We start from the raw sequence: 21,020 nt of genomic DNA on the forward strand, positions 1-21,020 counted from the left end.
TGGTTCAGTCTCATTGGTGGAGTCGTTGCGTACGGTGCTCTTAGTGTTCCATTGTGTGAGTTTTTAACGTTAAACCTTTTATAGATTATAGTATCTTGTGATTTGTTATCAATTGCATGTTGTATCATGACTTGACTGCTATACAGTGCATATCTTTTGACTACTACCATCTGTAGTGTATTCCAACTTAGGTTGGGCGTTTGTGTATTGTTAGTTGTAATGTGTTAGTTAAGTTTTTTTCACCTGAAGACGGGATCAGATTTCAGATCCCGAAACGTTGTCTATTGTTTTTTACATTCGTGACGGAAAATGTCCGCAATAAACCTTTGAACAACATTAACTCACCATCACCAACAATGAACTTCAAACAAAGAATGGATATACTAATTGAGTATGATAGTAGACGTTATTCGCTTGTATATTTTAATTTAAATATTGGAAAATGTTGTCTATCAGGTAAATGTTGAAATAAAGTGTGCATCACTGGAACAAGTAAGTGTGCAGCTGTTTCAGGACTGAGTTGGAGATGATGAGAGGCCCAACACCAAAAGGGTCCACCCTCCAGGACATTAACAAAGCGTAGTGAGTGTGTCACAGTTCAGTTGTCAAACTGCTAACGTTATAGTTTTATTTTTAGATGATCAAATCTGAAGGAAAACATAAGGATGAACTACCCCAGGTGGGCACCTGCTTAGGGGGGGAATCCCACTCCTCCAACATGTTACATCAATGTCAACTGATTGATTTGTTGCTTCAAGACATTACCCTGATGCAGCATTATTTAAATATAAATAGGGGTTTCCAGTGAATACACTTTTACTTTTAGGTAAGTATATTTTTAAAGATTGAATTACACAGTTTCATACGTTCTTAGCGCCACTCATATTTTACTGAATAGGCTGATAAATTATCACCACTTAAATGAATAAAAAAAATATATTTTCTAAAATCGATGACGTATGTTTAACTATCTCATAGGATGGATTTGAAGAACAACATTTTTCCGTCCCACGTCCCCACCCTGTTGCAAAGCACTGGTATAGCAGCTAGTATTGTTATAAAGAAGAGGTGGTGTCTGTCTGTCTGTCTGTTTGTACAAAGTAAATGCAAAAAATACTAAGCCAACTGGGCTTAAAATTTACATAAATATAGCAACAGTAGCAAGGATCTGTTTAGAACTATTCATGCTTTGATATCGACCTAGGTCTCTGCATTGTGGGCTTTTAATCTGGTGTGAGAGTTTTAAACATTGATTAGTCTCCATGGCAACATTAAGAAAATTCACAATGTTTACGTTTGCTTTGATTTTTAAATGTAGACAAGTAAAACTGCCAAATTCACTTCATTTCACTACACCACACAGCTGATTTAATATTTTATACATCCATGGGGTTTGTTTATTCTAAGATTGTGTCATTGATTTGATAAATAAGTAACATTTTATAATTATTGCTGTATCGACCTGAGCTTTGGCTCCAATTTTTATAGTCAAGTTTATGAGAATTATTTTACTAATAGAGTTTTGTGCAAACTGTAGAAAAATTACATTGTTTATATTTTTTTAATTATTTGTAACAGATTTTGTTTGCAATCTTGAACTGCTTAAGATGTGTTTGGATAATGTCTTAAAATATGAATGTTTTTCCAAACACAAAGATAAACATACATCTTGTTATATTTAAGAGAAGTAATAGTTACACTATATATTTGTTATATAATTTTTTAATCATAGCTTTTAATTAGTTACTATCACAAAATCTGAGGGGTTTTGCCCAAAGACTGAGGTCACATGTTACATGTCACATGCGGGTCACATGTGTCCTGAGGTCTACTACCATTCACTATACAGTAAAAGCTTGAAAACAGGACAATTGCTGTCCCCAGCTATTTATACCTCTTCCGCCATCTATTCCTGCTCCAAATAGTTTTAAAATAATTTATTATACCTTCCTTTGAATAAAAATGTTTATGTTTCCCGATTTTAATACTATGTAGTAAAGAAAAGTGTGTTTGAAAAGTTCCAAAATGGGTATATTTATTGCAAAAACCCTGTCCCCTAGTTTAGAAGTTGCATACATAAGCTTATATTTTCAGTAATATTAAGGCAATAAATTTTAAATATTTGGTTTGAATCAATTTCTAATGTTAAAATATTGACAAAAATTACCAAACAGGCTTTTTAATGAAATTATACTGGCAATAACGATCGTTATAAAAGTTGCGTCCCTGGCCGTGAATGTAATGCTGGGTTCGAGGGTTGGAACCAGTTCTCATCAGGTCTTTCAACCCTATCAACTCCGGGCGGATTGATATTTCGGCCTCTCTCAGTTCGTTGTTGACTGTGGGTGAAGTCGGTTAGACGTTATGTGATGCTAGGCTTTCCAGTTTATTCGGAAAGTCATTTTTTAAAACCTGTTTTGTAAGCGTAAAGTTTTTGTGTAATGATCGGTACTGATAATAACTGTTACGATAAGGTAAATAACTTATAATAACTTATTAAATAAATATAAGGAAAATATAAGTCAAACGCATACTTTACCAAACTTATGGCCAGAAAGGGAACCATGGCCTCTATGTTCCATTTTAGTAAATGACGAGAGTGAAAATGCTAATGTCGGTCACTGTAATTTGGGTCACAAAATCTGAGGATCTAATGTGTGACCTAAATTACTTTTGGTGAATTGTGTGACCCAAATTACTTCTCTTAAATGAGTTTTCAATGTCGAGAATTAATTTTTTGGTAATTCACAATATAATAGAAAATTATTTCTGTTTACTTTCTTTACTTTACCTATTCTGATGATGGGCGGGATTGTACAACAATGTGGGCGGCAAGAATTTGGCTGCGAGGTTTGCAAGAAAATTACGAACCTCCTAGTGTAATGTGACCGGTTATTAGCAGACGATAAAAACGAAAAGGTGACACTTTTATAATAAAGGATAAACAAGTTTTGTTTAATAACACATAGAAGTTCCCCATTTAAGCGTTTGAGTCACTGTGTAATATCAGTCACGTTATCTGCTTTACGTGTAATGTCAGTCACGTGACCTACATTACTTGTAATTTGGGTCACTCTTGAAATGGTGGGTCACATGGTGTTTGTTGGCGTATAAATAAAATCGTTAACTTTAATGGTAATTTTCAAGTTAAAAAAGATACTTTTCAGTATATTGTTTAAAGAAAAAAATATTTCAGCCTATATTTTGTATTGTGAGTTAGATAAAGAAAATAGAAGGATCCTGAAATCATTAAGCAATTTTTTTAGAGTTTTATTTGAGTTTTTTAACATCTTGTATATTTCTTTATAGCAATCACATTTCTCACACTTTGGTATTATTGGGTAGGCTATCTAAAAAGCTACTGGAAACATAATTTGCATAATTCATTGTACACATCCTTGTCAAAACTTAGGATTGTTTGTGTGACCCAGATTACTCAAAAACCAGAGGTGGAATTTCTCTTCTAGCAATAATAAATGTTATTAATTAATTTTAGAAATAACAAGATCAGTTTTATGAACTACAAAGGCTAAACATTAAAAAAAAATAGACTTAAACATTATTGGTGAGTATTAATTTTTCTCAGATATGGGGGACAGCAATTGTCCTGTTTTCAAGTTTTACCTATACACAGAATAGACTTCCCATGCAATGTACAAATTTGAAGCCAAACAACTTCGTGCAATCTGTTGAGATGGTTTACCAACTAATGACAATATTCTGCGTCAAGTGATAAATCAATCAGCTGTTTGCTATGATACTGCATTGATTTTAATATTTAACCATGAATATTAAAATTTAACCATGAATTTAACCATGAATCTGGTGGCAATTGGCATGACCTCAGCATACCCCTATCGCGCTCAACAAAGTTCCTCGGAATATATGTCGATCAACATCTCAGCTGGCAGGACCACGTTGACTACCTCTGTGGAAAACTATCTTCTGCACACCACGTTGTTCGAAGAATTAGAGCCATCGCCAATGAAACTACAGCATTAATAGCCTACCACTCCCTCTTTTGTTCACATTTGCGTTATGGGATTGCTGCATGGGGATCCACAGCGGACAGGAACATGGAACGCATCCTCACCATCCAAAAGAAGACCATAAGGACAATCTTTCAACTGCCAAATCAAGAACACTGCAAGCCGATCTTCAGAGAACACAAAATCCTTACAGTTATATCCCTGTACCTGTTGGAATCCATCACACTTGCAAAACAATCGACACCTACCCTGAGATCAGAACAACACTCATACAACCTCCGCAACACACATAACATAGACCTGCCACAACATCGATTGCAGAAATTCAACAATAGTCCTCACTACTCTGGCTCTTACTTCTTCAATTTATTACCACCACAACTCAAAACCATCAAAAAACCTGTCACCTTCAATAGTAAACTAAAACAATACTTAACAGATAGGCCATACTACACAGTCTTCGAATTTATTGTGGAGCACACTTTCCAACACCTGAGACGTGAATAGGCCTACAAACCCATCATTCCCCTGAAGTTTGATCAGGAAGAAGTTTGACGATTCCCCGATCCCTGGATTGTGGAGAAGACACCGGATGGTAAATGGTAAATGGTAAAACCCAATACACTACTACATTAGTAGTAGGTGAGATGGTGCTGAACTTTATCTACTTTCTTGGCTTCAATTTTTTACATTACATGGAAAGTCTATTTTGTGTATAATCAGTGCTACTACTTACCTTTAATTTTATCTTTGACTTTGACTTTGGATAATGCAAATAACTACACTACACTTACATTCTATTCTATTGTAAAATTAAAAGATTTTCTGCTTGTTATATTTTGTTACTTTTTTTACATTCCGTAAAATTTACTTTCACTACACAGCTGCTTAAATTAAACCAAAAATAATATCATAAAACTAAGTTGTACCATTGAATAATGTACTAATTGAGTATATAAATCCAAAACTCAAATTGAGTGTATATTAATGGTCAATGGCTGTAAGCAGTTACTTTTGTTCGTTTAATCCAATGAAGCTTAACAATGTAAATGCAATAAACTATGGAATGGGCGGAATTATATTTGTACTAGTTGTTTGTAAACGTTGTTTGATGATGTTATATTTATAGTTATGAAATTTATGTCTTAAGTAACAATAGGGTTTTGGTTTCTGAGCAAAGTTTAGTGAAAGTTTGGTATTTTTAGTTTTGCTTATTGTGAAATTTTTGTAAAACATACCTCCATTTAATTTTTAATGTATCAATTTCAACTGATTGATTTTTTGCTCCTTGACAGTACGCTAATGCAAGATCATTTCTTACATGAAAGTTTAGAATCTAGTTAGATTTTTCAAGTAAATACAGTTTTAAGTGAGCACAAGTTTTCAAAATTTAATCATAGTTTCATGCGTGCATCAGTGCTACTCAAAACACACTAGTTAGCCTGATAAGTTTCACCACTTTCCTAAATTTAACAACTTTATTTAAAAACAAACTTTGCAATAGAATTTTGTTTCTAAACCTGATGATAAGCCTGTAACTATTTCATATTGGTTTTTTTTTTTTTTTTAAAAAGAGGTTGGCGACCTCTTTTAACCTTGCATTTGCCTGTCCACATAGACTAAGCGCCCGTGCGTGGATCGTTTACAGCAAAGCAAGGAGTGAGCCGGTACAGTACAAAGGTGAACTGTACTGATAAAATGTTATCGGCAGTGACCAGGATCCGAACCCACGACATCGCTGCCTTGGGCCCGAAGTCCGCGACGCTACCGACTGAGCCACCGACTCACTACACTAGTGTATATTTAAAGAACAAAATTGTTTCCTTCCCTGTCCCCTCCATGATACAAAGCATGGGTATAGCGGCTAGCACTAAATACGCTTGGTAACATACATGAGTGGCATTGTATGTCAAACTTGTTAACTAAACATAGATCAGATCAGACCATGCTAACCACAACACTAAGAAGCTGAACACTGATTGAACTAATCACTTCCACTCGATAGTTTTACATACTGACAGTTTTAGATAACATACAAACAAACTGATGAGTATTTACAAAGCTCTGAAGTCGTATGTTGTATGATGACTGTTAAATATGATAATGGCATGGTATGAATGGGCAAATATATTTCACGCCACACTACACTATTTTGACGAACTTCGCACGCAAGGATTTAGTCCAGAAAACAGTTGTTTGCCGCCAGCTTATTCAAATGGGGTTTCATTGCGTACTACTGTACTGCAATGAGTTTTACCGGACACCAATCAGCTGATTATACTGTATTTAGGTGGCAATGAGTGGTTATGAACAAAATCATACCTCTCTTTTAGAGGTTATGACTAGTGATTTTTAGTCCTTTAGTTGGTGGAAATATATAAGGATTTGTACAGATTTAGTAGTATGGCGTAAACTATCGTACGTAACTCGTCCAAAATGTGTGTACCGGACTCGTATGGTAATCCCGTACTCGACTTCGTCTCGCACGGGAACGACCACACTCGTCCGGTAAACACTTATTTTCAGGACTAGTAACGTAATATACTATTACATATGACCGTTTTTTTTAAATATAGCTGTTTCAGTGCTGTAAAGTAACAGCTGACAGTTTTATGGATGAATTCCTTTTATCAAATAAAATATCATTATGAAATGTTTTATTAGTCTTCATAGGTTTATATAAAGTAAGTTGGATAGCTTTTTCAACTTCTATTACTATAATACATTTTTTTATCGAGCCCATAACTAGCTATCATTATGATGACTCCGACTTGTGATGACAAGTAATGTTTTTACCGTTCCCTGATGTGTCCAACCTCAAACATTTAATGTGACTCAACTTGGTTCTAATGTGATCAGCTAGCCATTTCAGTTAAGTTGTTTTGTCAACTTTGGTATTGTTTGGGAAAGTTTGCAAGAGTTAAAAATCTACCCAACTGATGCTGTTCCAGACAAACAAACAACCACAACTCAGGTCTATAAATAGACTCAACTAATAAATAAAAAAATCTTTTGCAACTGTTTCAATATCCATACTTCTAGGTTTATTTTAAGGAAAATTAGATTACTAAAATATATTTTGGTTTTCAATCACTTGGGAGCCTTAAAGCTTCATAATTATCAAGATAAAATAATCCCTTTGCCTCCATGAGTGACAAAATTCCTACTGATGAAAATGAATTACAAATATACTGTAGTGAAACTATAACACAAATACAAATTAACAAGAAATTTGTCAAATAAGGTTAATTACGAGGGCTGTCCGTAAATTAAGGCCACTATCAAGGAAATCGAGCTGGTTTAAATCTAAATCTGAGACCAGTGTCATGTTCCTTACTTGATCCACAACAATTCTAGCAGTTTCCCACTCCTTTGGGAGTGTTAGCCTTGTCACGTCGTAGTATAAGATAACGTAAAAAAGGTTTTCTTATACTATGCCAAGTATGCTTATATTCATGCCAAGTATAAATCAATTTCTGTGATAGGAATTCTCTGGTCTCAGTCGTTAACTGCTATTTAAGTCCTTCACCAGTTGACAGACTTGAAAGGAGTAAGGTGTTTGGACGTAGGAAATGTTTGTTGTCTTAAGGGCTCGATGGAGTTAGTAGGTTCTCTATAATTTGTATGATGTTTCGCATGGTGTAGGCTTACTGCGGTCATCTGTCAATCTCGTTTGAGGCAGTCACCAAAGAAATGTTGCCTGCAGCCCGCGGTGTGACTGAAGAAAAGAGATTGCTGAACTGATAGGGAAGGGCTCTATTGGGCTGTCAAGCACTATGGTCAACCCTGGTAGTCTTAAGCACACCGGTTAGCAAGCATAGTTTCCTTCACTTTAGTCACTATCACTGTGGAAACTGATGAACACCCATAACGACTTTGTTGTGCAAATATGACCAGCCTTACTCTCTAAGTCACATATGCACATTCTAGACTTTGAAACATTTTTCTGCATACATGTCTGTCAACTGGCAACAGGTTTCAACAGGTGTTAACCCCCTGCATAAAAATCTAATCACAGAAAGTGATTCATACTTCTAAGGAGCGTCAACTTTCTTTTACAAGGTTTTTTTATATTATGAGGGGACTAATAGGCACATAGTAATGGGAACCATCTAGAATAGAAGTGGACGAAGTAAAGACTACGATATTGGTATGGAAATCTAACCTAGCTCATTTGGCTGCGACAAAAGCTTATAGAGACCTTAATTTACCAATGAAAAAGAAACAAACCTAGTTATACTGGTGGATGGTAAGTCATAAAAGGACACTAATAATATAGCTTGTGTTTTGTCCAGGAAAGTATGTGGTAAAATCTTACAAAGTGACTCTTAAAACTGTTGGAGACACCTTTTGCACTGTCTATACAAGTACCAACTTGAACCAAATAATTTAAATTTGAAATAGATGCAAAACTTACACTATACACATTCAAGTAATAAACATAAGAAAACTGTCCGTTATTTTTCATTGGCATGAGTTGTAAAAGGATGGAAATGCATGTAAAATGAGAAAATTTATGAGTCAATTATGTATTTTACACATGATAGCTACGTGAAAGCGGATTTCAAATTAGAACTGCACTTATTGTATCCCTAACATTTCATTTTAGCTAAAAATCTATCTAGTCCTCCTGAACTAAGGAAAATACACTGTGAAAGCTTGAAATAAATAGAAGGATTAACTAAAGGAGGAAGTTTGGGTCGTGAAAAGGTAAATCATGCTACTAGTAATGAAAAGCGTATTTCTAAAACTATATTAAATTAAATGTAGAAAATTTTGTCACCTTTGCAGCCTGACAATCCCATGCAAGCAGAATAAAACAGAGCATAAAATAAGTGACTACACCAAGCACACAGAGCCTTAACCTAGTCTAATGATAATACACTTACTATACAATACTACCATGGACCGTGACACTTAGATTACAACGTGTCTTGCCACCAGGTTTGATTTCATGCTTTCAAACATCTAACCAAACATATCACCTTGCCACACCATTGTTTGTGGAAGAGTTTTTTAATGTTTATTTTTTAACTTTTTATTAATATTTTATGTCTGATGTTTGAAGTAAATTGGTCAATTGAAAAAATGTAGGTACTCCTTGTGAAAGTATGTTGCAGAGATTTTACAACTAGAGATGATCTTGAATCTCAACTAATACACCAGTTGATCTATTTCTAATCTATGGTTCAAACATGATAAAGAGACACTAACAATGTCTACAACTACCTGGTCCACTAGTGATTCTCTAATACACACTTTTTATTTCAATATACTATTTTTATTATTGGCTTTCCACGCTAAAATTAAGATCTGAAGTGTTAAATTTAGTTCCTATGTTAAATTTTAAGCTGTGAAAACTCTGTTTTGTAGAACTTTAGTGCTTACATATAAATCAAATCATCTTTTATTGTCATTAATATCAGCTTTAAACTAAAATAGTACGGCACCATTCACAAACCATATTCATATTTTTGGAGAACTGCTGATAGTATTTAGTAATAAGCAAACACAGTATGAAATCTATGATCCGATTTTCCACGGTCAGATCCAGTTGAGTATGTTTGAAGCAATTGATTTTCAGTTTGACACCACAATGTCCACTTTATATTATTAGCTTTAACAAATGGTTTAAAATTATGCTGAATTTGATGGAAATTGTTTTAGCAAATGGATTTCAGCTATGATAGTGTTGAAGGTTTACAAAAACTGAACAGGTACTATATAGTAACAAGAGTTACTCCAAAGGTTATAGATAATCTAGCTTAGAGTGGTGTTCAATGGATGGCAAATTCCACATATTATTTGGTTTTGGCAACTTGGTATTAGTTCAAAACGGTTTTATACATTGCTTTGTAGGAATTTTAAGCAATTATGGACTCATTTCGAAGATCTGCTATCACTGCAACCCTATTAACATCTCATAATAATTGATGTAACTAAGATAAACTTAAACATCTTTGCCACCAAGACTGATATTCGAATATATAATAGGTTAAGTACCTTGGTCCGTCTTCAGTCTTATATTAGTCTATAAACTAAAATTCTCTAAAATTCTAAAAACTAAAATTCTAAATAAGACTGAAGACGGACCAAGGTAAGTAACCTATTATATATTGTAACTAAGATGTTCCTAAACTAAAAAAAAACTCTAGGCCTACTTTTTAGATTTAATCACCCGAAAAAGAACAATTTACAGTAATTAACAACTTTGACCTTAATAGAATGACGAATCAAGGAAAGGGCATTGCAAGGGTTGAATGATTATCAGGCCACTCTGTTTCATACATCAGAGAATCTAAATCCTTTATTTGTTGCTAAAAAATAAGTTTGATATAATTCAGATTTAAAATTAGATTGAAGGATATTTGATATATTGATTAAATAAATTTTTTGCAGAACTACCATAACTAATAATTATATTTTATTTTAGTCCCAACAACAGTTGTATCACTTACCACACCACAGGTAATTTAATAATTTAAACTATCTAACCAAAATAGAATTCAATCCAAACATTTATTAATGGATTAAGACATATCCTACAAAATAAAACATACATTGTGGTATTAAAAAAAACATTAAATAAAAATTTACATTTTTGGTTGATATGGAGGTTCTAAGCTTTGAAGAGTTTTTTTTCAGTGATGGCCTACTTTTACGGTTTTACAGTTACAGATACATACTTTAACAATTATTTGTTACTTTACATTTGATCAGGGCCGTACCCAGCTTTTGCAGGCCCCGGTAAAGATATTAGGCCGGGCCCACCCCTCCCCTTCAAGTATATGTTTGGCGGTGCCTGGACCCCTCGGGACCCTGGTCCCGGTAAAAATGTCCGGAAAACCCGGTCTGAGTACGGCCCTGCATTTGATTGTTAATGAACATAATTGTTAATGTAGGCTACATTTAACAATACACTTGAGCCTCAAACCTGAGCTTGAAAGATATAAAAGATAATATGAGTCAATTCATTAAAAGCATTAATGGTGATGTTTGTATCCAGAACCTACTGATAAAAGTTGGTGGTACAGTAGAACCTCGATAATTCAGACACTTAAAGACTAAGGGGATGTCAAGCTATCAAAATTTGTACTATAGGAAGTATATTGGACATTTACACATGACATATTAAAAAAACGAGATAAAGAAAACACAATGAATAGTATACAGCTTTACAAAATAAAATAAACAAACCTATCAACTCACATTTCTACTGTACATTCTTTGGCTTCTTACTGTAATAAAATAGTTTGTGATATTCAACTGCTTTGGATGTTGGAACAAAATTTAAATTAATGGGTTAATAACCTTGGGCAACCCGTCATCGGCTGCTGCCTACATGTCTTGTCATCACGACCTGTGTCAAACTAGAGGGAGTACGATCTATCGAGGTTCTACTGCAATAGTTGGTTTAAGAAACTAATGACTTTTTGCCATTATTTTGTAATACAGGGTGGTACAAAAAGAACTGACACATTTTAGTATAATTTTTTTTACAAAATTACAAATACTAAATGGTAACATTTACATATGTACAGATAAAAAATTTCAAAAAGTTTTTGGTGATATTCAGTAAATCTCAATATGGCACTGTTTAAGGCTCCGGCATAGCCTTAATTGGTGGCCATGTCGAGATTGATCAAATATCACTAAAAACTTGTTGAGTTTTTTCATGTATGAATTTATGTTTAAATGTGTCAGTTCTTTTTGGACCATAAGTCCTGGGTAAAATTGTTAAACGTACCAAAAAGTGCACTTTTATGCTATATAAAGGTGTGCCGAGTTTAATTCCCTGTTGTAATCCATTTAAAAGTTAAGAGGGGATATTCAAATTTAAATTCTTTGTTCACTCATAAACATCTTAAAAAGTACAAAGTACAAAGATAGGAGTGTTGTCATAATAATAAGTAAAAAAATATAACTAATAAATTCACACAACTAAAAATTACTACTGCTGACATCAAGTAATATCCGTAGGCCTACTTATAACTTTTTTTTTTAAGAGGTTGGCGGCCTCTTTTAACCTTGCATTTGCCCGTCCACATAGACTAACCGCCCGTGCGTGGAACGTTTACAGCAAAGCAAGGAGTGAGCCGGTACAGTACAAAGGTGAACTGTACTGATAAATTTTAGTGGCAGTGACCAGGATCCGAAACCCACGACATCGCTGCCTTGGACCCGAAGTCTGCGACGCTACCGACTGAGCCACGGACTCACATAAACTAATTAATAACTAGGAATTATTAACTCTGTATATACAATGTGTTTTTTAGGAACCCAAATTGCACTATTACTGACACATGTACAAAATTAAGAAAACCAAATCTGTAGTAAAAAATATACCCCCGCCGCAGCATACCTGCAAACTAAGCGAATTTCCATTTACCTGATTGGATTTACCCTAAATGTCTCCTTAAAAATATCACATTTATTCCCTATTTAAATAGAATTAGTTTAACGAGTACTTAGGTTTGCTGCAACAGGGAAGGTAAAATAGTGTTTTAGTTGTAAAATGTTAAAAGTTTAGTAAGAAATGAATATTTTTTCAAAATTTTATCAAAATATGATCATAAACAAGCAAACTACAACAGTTTACTTATCCTCCATAAGAATAACATGGGAATTTTTAATTTACAGTTTTTTGGAATTTTCTCCGTAACCATTAGGCGCATAATAACACCTCAATATACTAAATTATTTGTTTTTTTTAAAGCTCTACAAAATGGTCTGGAAAGAAAATGCTAAATTTTAAGTTTTTAGGGTCAAAAACGGGAAAACCAATTTTTGCCCCATAAAAGCCCCCATAAACCCCTGTTCCCATAGTCCGATCATGCTGGTTCGCTAACTCGTTCGAATAAACGTAGGCATACATGTTTGTACCAAATTTCATCAAAATGGGATCATTTTGCTCGAGTTATCGTGCTAATGGTTATATACAGGGTGTCCCGGAACTCTCTACCAATATTTTAGGGCATTGATTCTTGGTAAGAAACGTACCTAAATATCATATTTAAATTGTCCGGAAGTCCTTAGTTACTCACACAGCCGCCATTTTGTTTTTTTCAGTTATTAATTTTTTTCTAAAGAATGGTTAAACATACGAAATGGAAACTTTGCACAAGCATTTATGACAACTAGACAAAGCTACAAAAAAATTATGAAGATTTTTCAAATTCATAAAACAAAATGGCGGCATTTAAATTTCTCTTTCTTAAATAACTCAAAAACCATTGATTTTACAAATTTTTTAAATGGCCGCCATTTTGTTTTATGAATTTAAAAAATCGTGATAATTTTTTGGTAGCTTTGTCTAGTTGTCCTAAATGTTTGTGTAAAGTTTCCATTTCGTATGTTTAACCATTCTTTAGAAAAAAATTAATAACTTAAAAAAACAAAATGGCGGCTGTGTGAGTAATTAAGGACTTCCGGACAGTTTAAATATGATATTTAGTTATGTTTCTCACCCAGGAGCAATGCCCTAAAATATTGGTAGAGAGTTCCGGGACACCCTGTATACAGGGTGATTGATATAAGTGTGCCAGCCGTTTTATTCGAAAACTATAAGAGATATCAAAAAAAGTTAAATAGTAAGTGCCTTGGATTTTTTATTTAAAAAATTGTAGTCAAGTCGAAAAAATTATTTTAGCCGCCATTTTTCCAATATGGCCGCCAACTTTGATTTTTCTTATGGAACACCCTGTATTTTATGATGTATTCCGGTAGAAAATGTAATTTTAAGACGATTTTATTCTTGTGATTTTTTTCATAAACCTAACCGTTTCAAAGATAATAATGGTTAAAGTTGTGAAATTTCAGCATGAGAAAAATGTTCATTGTAAGCGTGCCAGCTGTTTTATTCGAAAACTATAAGAGATATCAAAAAAAGTTAAATGGTAAGTGCCTTTAATTTTGTATTTAAAAAATTGTAGTCAAGTCGAAAAAAATATTTTAGCCGCCATTTTTCCAATATGGCCACCAACTTTGATTTTTCTTATGAAACACCCTGTATTTTATAATGTATTCCGGTAGAAAATGTAATTTTAAGACGATTTTACTCTTGTGTTTCTCTCCATAAACCTAACCGTTTTAGAGATGATAATAGTTTCAATCCGTGCAAAAAATAAAAAGACGGTTTCAGCAAAGAAATGTAATTAATTCATAAGTCAACCTTTACATAAACTTTAAACAGATATTTTACAGATTTATTTACAGATATTTACAATTTAAGCGTCTTCTGTTTAGCCCTAATGCTATTAGATCCTACATCAGGTGTTCAAAATGAAACCCATTTTGTCCCAGACAAATGCGAGCTCTGTTAAAAACACTCTTTGTTGCGTTTCGTATCATATTTCGTGGGATTGTTCTTATGGTGACATCAACTTTCTCCCTAAGCTCATTCACAGACACACACTTATTTTTATAGACTTCGTTTTTCACGTAGCCCCATAAAAAGAAATCTAATGGGGTAAGATCTGGGGAACGAGCTGGCCACCTTATTGGTCCATTGTTTCCTATCCACTTGTTTGGGAAATACAATTGTAACAAGTCCGCCACTTCACCAGTGTTATGAGGAGGGGCCCCGTCTTGCTGAAAATACAGCATTTGTCTCCGTGCAAGAGAAAAATCCTCTAAGCAATCTGCTAGGGCCTCTGACAGGAACTCAATGTACCGAGCGCCATTTAAAGTCCCGTCATAAAATCGAATCGCTAGAACTTTGGAACCTAGTAGGGCACACCAACAGTTAATTGAAAATCTTTGTTGAGGACAAGTTTCCACTAAATTTAATGGATTTTCTTGGGTCCAGTAGTGATTATTTTTCCGGTTGAACATGCCCCTATTGGAGAAGTTGGCTTCGTCTGTCCAAATAATATTAGCATAGAAAGAGTTTAAACGCTCAGCCTTACTTAACAGCCATTCGCAAAACACAAATCTGCGACCCTCATCACCAACTTGCAAGGTTTGAACTGGAGTGTACTTGTAATCGTGGTACTTATGTTTTTTCAAAACCTTTTGCACTCGATAATATGGAATTGCCAACATCAAAGATATTTGTCTTATACTGATTTTTGGATTTGATTCAACATTTGCTAAGATTAAGGTTTCTTCTTCTTCTGTAATTTTTGATTCACGTTGTTTGCGTTGCACTGTGAATGAACCATAATTATTTAAATTTTTCATAATTTTAGAAATAAGTTTTCGACTGGGAACTTGTCTATCTGGAAAACGTTCTGCGTACACTCGAGCTGCTAGAGTAGAATTTTTATCACTATTAAAAAAACATTCAACCATGTCTAGCTTTTCCTGGTTGGTATACTCCATTATAGCTCAAATTTAATACTTACTTCATATTAAAAGAAAACTTAAAATCTGTAGTCAAAAACAACTTACTTTAATACGGCAAAATAGCACAAATAAACTAACGTGTATAATCATGTTAACATTCCCATGACACATAGATGTGAATTAGACAGTGTACATTGTTGAACAGCTGATTTCAGTAATTCCTTAAGATTAGGTGATTTTTATTAGTCAGCATTGTTAAGTGTAACAATTATTACTAACACAATAGTAAAACAGTCAGGTTTTTGGAAAAAGCACAAGAATGGAAACGTCTTAAAAATAAATTATCTACCGGAATACATCATAAAATACAGGGTGTTTAATAAGAAAAATCAAAGTTGGCGGCCATATTGGAAAAATTGTGGCTAAAATATTTTTTTCGACTTGACTACAATTTTTTAAATACAAAATTAAAGGTACTTACCGTTTAACTTTTTTTGATATCTCTTATAGTTTTTGAATAAAACTGCTGGCACGCTTACAATGAACATTTTTCTCATGCTGAAATTTCACAACTTTAACCATTATTATCTTTGAAACGGTTAGGTTTATGAAAAAAATTACAAGAATAAAATCGTCTTAAAATTACATTTTCTACCGGAATACATCATAAAATACAGGGTGTTCCATAAGAAAAATCAAAGTTGGCGGCCATATTGGAAAAATGGCGGGTAAAATAATTTTTTCGACTTGACTACAATTTTTTAAATAAAAAATCCGAGGCACTTACCATTTAACTTTTTTTGATATCTCTTATAGCTTTCGAATAAAACGGCTGGCACACTTATATCAATCACCCTGTATACAGGGTGTCAATAAAAAACGTTTCAGGACTTTGGGAAATGAATCCCCATACTAAAAGGAAGAAAAAAGTTTATGGGAAGGTATGTCCGAAAATGCATATTTACCCAGATATCCGCCATTTTGTTTTTTATACAAAAATATTTTTATCTGTGAAGTTTTTTATTCGATGATTATGAAATTTGGTAAACATGTTAACATACACAATACCTATAATGGAAAAAATAATAAAGTTGTTCCGATTGTAAATTTCAAAATGGCAGCCATTTGAATTTTTCTAATAACTCAAAAACGGCTAATTCTATGAAAAAATTTCAAGAATACTTTTTTTTAGCATTTTTAATTGCTTATCAAACAATATCAAGATCAAAAAGATCGGACAAAAGATAACTGAAATATTACGTTTTTTCTGTAAAAATAAGGCAAAGTTAGTCGGGGAACCCTTAATTTTTGCCTCATGTTTACAGAAAAAACGTAATATTTCAGTTATCTTTTGTCCGATCTTTTTGATCTTGGTATTGTTTGATAAGCAATTAAAAATGCTAAAAAAAGTATTCTAGACATTTTTTCATAGAATTAGCCGTTTTTGAGTTATTTAAGTTAGAAAAATTCAAATGGCTGCCATTTTGAAATTTACAATCGGAACAACTTTATTATTTTTTCCGTTATAGGTATTGTGTATGTTAACATGTTTAACAAATTTCATAATCATCGAATAAAAAACTTCACAGATAAAAATATTTTTGAATAAAAACAAAATGGCGGATATCTGGGTAAAGTATGGGGATTCATTTCCCAAAGTCCTGAAACGTTTTTTATGGACACCCTGTATATATATATGAATTTGAACGGATGGTGTTTTTGGCCTCTAGTGACCTCAAAACGAAAAAGTAAATCGGTCCGGGTCCAGGTCTTACCATGAGTACTACAGTAATAGCTTATTCCCTATATGGGAAATTTCCTAAATAAAAACTCATCACAGCAAACCTGCAGACTAAGCAAATTTCCATCTGCCTGACTCATCACTTAAAATAAATCTTCAAATTTGGTTTCCTTAAACTTGTATATGTCAATAATATTAATAGTTTATTTATTAGGTACTGGAATCGCACCTGGAAACTTAATTTCAAACCATTCTTGGCATAAAACCAATGACTTTCAACGTATTCTTATAACTCTTTGAGCTTGGGGAAATGCCATGTTGTTGTCTTATTTACAATAAATTCCTAATATCACTAAGCCTTGTGGATAAATATGCAACAATGCATATCAGTGGATCAGTAATGAAGTAAAAAAGAAAACAGGGATATCAACATACAAGCTTGTTTTAACATTAAAGAGTGCCTCTACTTTTATTTAATTTGGGCTGTGTTAAAAAAATAACACCCTGTATATGTGTGTTTTTATTTTTTTTCTTGCAAGCAATATAAGAGTTAGATGCAGATAATTTTAAAAATATGTGTGGGAAATTTTGTGCAGGGATTAATTTAACTGTCAGAAAATGTTGACAGTTTTCCTTTTGTAAGTAAATTCAAAACCAAGTAAAATAAAGTACTTTGTGACTAACTATAGTTAAAGCCCACTAATCCGGCATTCCATAGTCCAGCACTTTCAATACTTTGGGATCAGTCTAAGGGTCTGTAAAACTCAGAGTTGAAAGAGTAAGGAGTGATCAGGAGAGTAGGGCACAATTGGCGGAGGTTGGTTGTACTCGATAGGGTTCATATAAACGAGTGCTATCCAGAATATCGATTACGTTCTGGAATTAAGGATAAACAAAGTCTTGGAAAAACATTTTACTATATACAAATGTAAGCCGTAGTTTCACAGTTCACATGTTTGACCCATGTTTTGTCACCAGTAACAACGTGATCAAGTAGTGAGTTTTGCTGATTTTTTTGAAACTCTATCAAGATTTTTGGTACCCATCTTGCCCATAACTTGTGGTAACTAAGCATTTTGGTAATGATCTTGTGCAATAAACTTTGAAAATCTTTGGGAAAACCCTTAAAGAGTTCCATTATCGTGAATTTTAGAGTTTCGAGAAAGTGAAGGATATGAGTGACAAGTAATACATGAGGGAGAACTTTCACAACCAATAAAGATAGATACAGGTACATGAAGCAAGGATGTATCCTTTCACCAACTCTTTTTATTGTATTGTAGTACTTGACACTATTATAAGAGGTTCTTTAGAAGAATGAAGAAGAGGAATTCAGTAGAACCTACGTGATAGGTTAGATGACCTGTGTCTATTGTCACAAAGGTTTAGTGATTTGCAGGAGGATCCCTCAGCTTTTTTAAACCAAATAGCAAGAAAAGCTGGACTTAAAAGGCAACAAGAATAAAGAAATGAGGTAAATGAAAGGTTCCAGAATCCAAACGTTTTAAATAAAGAACGAAATGTACCCATTGTGGAAAATAGGAATTATATATTAAAACTAAGTTGCGACTTTTTAATACAAATGTCAAGTCAGTTTTATTATATGGGTGTGAAACATGGAAAACTTCAATGACAGTGACACGGCCATTGCAAGTATTTGTAAATCGCTGTCTTAAAAAGGATTTTGAACATTTGGTGGCCAGAAGTGATTTCAAACAAAGAATTGCTAGAGTGAATAGACCGGCTGCGTATACATGAGGAAATAAAGTAAAGGAAGTCGAGATGTATTGCACACACACACTAAGGAAACCAAACTATGTCCTGGAAAAAGAAGCACTTAATTGGACAACCCAAGGTGAAAGAAGAAGAGGAAGGCCAAGAGAAAATTGGAAACAAAGTTTTGAAAGAGAGGCCAGACGGGTGGGAACAAGTGGGAAGAGATGAAGAGAGTTGCTGCTGACAGGGACCAGGGAAGGATACTAGTTAAAGCCCTCTGCTTTAGTGGGAGTTAATGGAATTAAGTCAAGTAAGTGTAAAGATTTTAGGTACCCATTTGCACAAAACTTATGGTAACCAATGATCTTGTGCAACAAACTTCACAAAATTTGTGGAAAACCCATAGAGAGTTCCGTTATTGTGAATTTTAGAGTTTTGCGGACTTCGGCATTGACTTTTTCAACAAGTTCGGCAGTCACTTTAATGGGTCTGTCACTTTGGTCTTCATCGCTAACGTTAGTTTGGCTATTTAAAAATTTTATGGCCCACTGACGCACTACACCTTCAGTGATAATGTTTACCCCATACATTTCACAAACTTGCCAATAGATTTCTATTGGTTTACAGTTTTTTGCAGTTAGACACCTTATTACTGCACGCACCTCACAGTTCGTGGCATATTCAATCAACACAGACATTTTAAACTGTCACAGTAACATAACGGAGTACAGCACAAACTAACTACATGAATAACATACATGAATAACTACATGAATACATCAATAATCCGGCATTGCTTAAGTCCTGAACAGCTGGATTAGTGAGCACATGTTGTGATAAATTATTTTGATTGCAATTATTGCAGTTTGTAATATCAAATCAAATAAACTCATTGTTATCATTCTGGAGGCTCAGTTGACCTGCACCTAGTGAAAATAGGTTTTTGAAAATAGGTTATCATTTTTGATCCTCAAAAATCAAATGTCCCAATTTATGTCAAAACCATTTTGAAGATATTAAGAAAAAAATAATTTATTGAGTTGAAGTGTGTTTACGGTTATTAGTTACGGACAAAATCCAAAAACTGTAAATTTAAAATTCCCATGCTATTCTTATGGAAAATAAGTAAGCTGTTGTAGTATGCTTGTTTATTGATATATATTGAACAAACTGTTTATACTATTATATAACTATTTTATACTAAACTATTAATATTTTACTAAAAAATACACTTTATTACCTTTTCTGTAGCAGCAAACCTAGGTACTCCTTAAGCCTAATGTTATTGGAATATATTTAATTGGTGGAAATCCGCTTAGTCTGCAGGTTTGCTGTGGCAAGGGGATTTGAATTAATGCTGCCAATAACACTAAGGTTGAGTGTCCATTCTTTAATGGCATTCTGTCGATTATCTTTTATGGTTGTGGGAAATGACATATTGTTGTGACCACAAGGAAGGATCACTCTTGTTATCCAGATCTTACACCTTTAGCAGCTCACAGATATTGCCACAACCACTTTTCCCATATTTTGGCAGTTTTGAGTTTCAAGTTAGTCACATTTTTGTATCTAAATAAATAAACAAACAATACAAGTAACAAGGGACCTAGGGACAGATTTACCATTGCCACGCCCGTAATTCACCCAATACTGTACCACCCAGCCTGTAACTGTGATCTTCTGACCACGACCTTGCTGTATTTATAGAAACCAACCAGTACCATAAACCATACCAAAGTACCAAAGTACCAGTATATTCATTATGACATCGGTTCCCAGCACCAGCACTTTTCTAAAGAACTGGTAGGACAGATATTGTCTTCACACATGAAATTGAAATCACTTTATTGGGTAAAATGGCATTATTACAAATTGAATTACTAGTTGTTAGAAAATTTTTTTTAGAGATGGTCAAGTCTCGAAATTTCGGGAAATTTTCGGAAAATTTTAAATCTCGTTACACGAGACGAGATTTCTTTTTGGCCGAGATTTTTATCAAGACGAGAAAAAAAAAAATTAAAAACGCCTGCAGAAAGTCAATGCAATACCCGCAATACAGGAGCGTGTTGTAGTTGTGTTTCCTTTGCGAAGGCGTTCTTATTTAATTAATTCTTTAAATGTAAATATTACTTTAATTATTTTAATAATATTACTTTAATAACATTTGAGAAGTTTTGTTAAGTGTAAGCAGTGTGAGGAATGTTTTATTACTATAAAAAGTCAAAACAAGTAACTATTTTATAAAAATTAATATTGCTTTTATTTTATGATTTATTTTATTTTAGGAT

The 21,020-nt window shown here is 33.6% G+C and overlaps 1 protein-coding gene across 20 annotated transcripts in view; it reads right to left on the reverse strand.

Annotated features, from left to right (window-relative positions):
- Nucleotides 1-21,020, reverse strand: part of LOC129005957 (RIMS-binding protein 2-like) — a 245,772-nt gene that overhangs the window by 79,435 nt on the left and 145,317 nt on the right. The window lies entirely within an intron of this gene.

The sequence above is a fragment of the Macrosteles quadrilineatus genome, unplaced genomic scaffold (genome assembly GCF_028750875.1).
Source record: "Macrosteles quadrilineatus isolate MER2022 unplaced genomic scaffold, UCM_ALF_1.0 Scaffold_47__1_contigs__length_942521, whole genome shotgun sequence".
In the NCBI taxonomy this organism is placed as follows: domain Eukaryota; kingdom Metazoa; phylum Arthropoda; class Insecta; order Hemiptera; family Cicadellidae; genus Macrosteles; species Macrosteles quadrilineatus.